This window comes from Zingiber officinale, chromosome 1B (genome assembly GCF_018446385.1).
Source record: "Zingiber officinale cultivar Zhangliang chromosome 1B, Zo_v1.1, whole genome shotgun sequence".
Lineage (NCBI taxonomy): Eukaryota > Viridiplantae > Streptophyta > Magnoliopsida > Zingiberales > Zingiberaceae > Zingiber > Zingiber officinale.
Window position 1 is genome coordinate 101,618,505 of NC_055986.1, and position 3,533 is coordinate 101,622,037.

Below are 3,533 nucleotides of genomic sequence, written 5' to 3' on the forward strand. Positions count from 1 at the left end.
ACAAAATACAGTATAAATACATACATAATCGAGCTTTCAATTATTGGAAGCCAGCTGTGAACAAGCATCTTCAAAATTTACCTCTCTTTTTAAAAACTATATTAATAACTTAATTAAATCCAACCCATTTTTGTTTCGAGTGATTTTAGTTGCTGAAAATTCTCAAAAAGTAAAAAAAAAAAAGTAAATAGTTATTTATTTTTAAATTTAATTAAAATAATTTTTAAAAATTGTGTTAATGTGAAAATACCTTAACACCTTTATTTAATAATTAAAATTCTGTTTAGTAAAACTCAAAATACTTATTTTACCATTCTAAATTATCATCCAAATTATTCATTAGTGAAGTGAGACAATTAGATAAAAAAATAAAAATATTTAGAACATTTCATCATTAATAAAAAGCTAAATATATATTTTTTAAAATTCTTAAATATTGAAGCCAATTTTTTTTATTAAATTTAAATTTTTCAAAGCCGGTTAACGGATTTAGAGAATTTAGAATGACATAAAAGTAGTTCCTATAAGTTTTTATAAATCTCCTGATTATATAAATGCTATAAAATATTAATTTTACCTAATATATTAAGATCAGTGATTTTTCAAACGTGATTTAGATTGTTCGACTACATTTCCATTAAAAAAATCACTGATTAAGTCAAATTAGTGGTTGAGGATATTTATATAATCAGGAGATTTATAAGAACCAAAAAAACTAGTTTTAAGTCATTCCGAGCTCTCTAAGTCTGACAACCAAATTCGGAGTAAATCAATTTTTTTTTAAAAAATAACATTATGCAATGAATCCATAGATTTGTCGTAAAATATTTTTTTTTTTTTAAAAATTATACTTTCCTAATCCGATTGACAAATCTAGAGAGCTCGCAATGATATAAAACTAGTTCCTATATGGTCCTATAAATCTCTTGATTATATAAATGCCATAAAATATTAATTTTACCTAATATATGGAGATCAGTAATTTTTCTAACGTGATTTAGATTTTTTAAATACATTCACATTCAAAAAGTCATTGATTAGGTCAAATTAGTATTTAAGGGTATTTATATAATCAGAAGATTTATATAAACCCATAGAAATTTGTTACATTTAATTCCAAGCTATCTAGGTACCTCAACCAGTTTCAGAAAGTTTAAATTTATATAAAAAATAAGAAAATGTCATTATGTTAGACAATACAATCTGTTGCCGGAGATTTTACGGGGTATTAGCTGAATTTAAATTGCACTGAATTAAATTCAACTTACAATAGAGATGACCTAAGCGGATAATCTCAGGCTGCCAGCAGGGGCTAGTTTCTGCTCTGAGCCGAAGAATTGCAGAGCAAGAAGATCGGCTGAGCCACTAGTCTGTGTTGCCGAGATGAGGTCGGATCGGCAGGTCGGGTCGGTCGCTCGGGTCGGTCGAGTGGAGGTCGGATCGGCAGGTCGGTCGGTCGGTCAACTGGTTGGTCGGTCGGCCGGGTCGGTCAGTCGAGTGGAGGCCGGATCGGCAAGTCAGTCGGTCGGTCGGCCGGTCGGTCGGTCGGATCGACAGGTCGGTCGGTCGGATCGACAGGTCGGTCGGTCGATCGGCCGGTCGGTCGGTCGGTCGGCTGGGTCGGTCGAGTGGAGATCGGATCGGCAGAGCAGCAGGTTGGGAGGATGACTGAGGCCTGCGAGTCGCAGTTTCCTTGAAACAGATTCGCCCCCACCTCCGGCTGTGCTTCGAGGCTTAGTTGGGTGGTCTGTTTCCCAGGATACAACGGTCTGACCGTGAACTCTACCAAGCACCGGTAGTCACGGCGAACTGAGTGACACCCGAATGCTACCGCGGACAATCTGCCGAGCAGGAGTTGCACGACAGAGTAGGGAATGAGGAGGAGAGCTTTTGCTTGCTTGCGCTATGTTATTTGCGTAACGTTTTGCCTGTGGTCACAACCTCCTTATATAGGAGCTCAAGACCAAAGGACAACATTAATGATCATTACTCAACGCCAGCTCTTCACTTGTCCATTTTGATTCTGCATTAATCTTTCTTTAATGTATCCGTTTCACAAGCAGCAAAAAGATATATGTGGCAAAATGTTGGTTGTTTCGCTTGGGCAAATTTTACCCCGACCGGTCCGACATTCGTGTGCGCAGGTCGCGCTCGCGCACGAGTCAACTCGCGCACAAATCCGGGCGATTTGCACCCCCCCTGCGCACCCACGCGTGAGAGAGAGCCTCTCCCCATGCATTTGTTCACATCCTCAATGTTTGTGAATCAATATAAACCAACAAAGATGCCAAGAAACTCCCAATGTGGGACTAAAGTCCCATGCACAATAGAACTTCTTCTATTCCTCCTCTTCTCCATTCACACTTATTCAACAATCCCCCACATGAATGGAGATAGGGTATGTGATAGCATTCAGCAGTCAAGTCAAGTATAGGATAGGTAGGTTTTACCCTTTGAACCTTCTCTTGTGAAGATCTAGTTGCTTACTGGCTGATAGTAGACGCGATGTCCTTGAATTATACTACCGTCTGTGTAAGCAGTGACAAATCTCACCCAAGACTCTCCCTGATACAACTCAGTTCTCATGAGTGTGTTCGTTCTTGGCCATGAACACGCCTGGTTCTGTGAGAAGCTCTAAGAATTGTGCCTCCAATTCTCTTCGAAGCGATCCCACTTCTTTCTCACATAGGTGATACCTCAAGAGTTACCATCTACTCTTTTTTATCATTAAAAGTCCATCGGCTTATCCTGCTCTAGTCACTGTTTAATTGGGCTACCCCCCACAGTGTGTTTAGTCAGTGCATATTAGTTGTCCCTTCGAACCTAGTTCTTGGGATCTCCAGTCAGCATAGGTTGGGTGTCCTCTGCACTGATCACTGACATCGACATCAAGCCCATTCCTCTTAATGAGCGTGCAACTAACTCTCGATTTAACCCCTTGGTTAGCGAATCCGCTAGGTTATCCTTTGACTTCACATAGTCAACAGTGATAACTCCCGTTGAGAGTAGTTGTCTAATGGTATTATGTCTACGACGTATATGTCTAGACTTACCATTATACAGATGGCTTTGTGCCCGACCGATTGCTGATTGACTAACGCAATGTATGGAAATCGCCGGCACTGGTTTCAGTCATCGTGGAATATCTTCTAAGAATTGTCGTAGCCATTCAGCCTTTTCACCATATTTGTCAAGAGCTACAAACTCAGATTCTATCGTGGATCTGGTTATTACGGTTTGCTTAGAAGATTTCCAGGAAATGGCTGCACCTGCTAGAGTGAAGACATATCCACTTGTAGACTTAGAGTCTTTTATATCAGATATCCAACTCGCATCGCTGTATCCTTCGATCACAGCAGGATATCTTGTATAGTGCAGCCCATATTCACGAGTATACCTCAAGTACCTTAGTACTCTTGTTATCCCTTTCCAGTGCTCAACACCGGGATTACTCATGTATCTACTCAGTTTGCTTACTACGTAGGCTAAGTCTGGTCGTGTACAACTCATCAAGTACATCAGACTTCCAATTA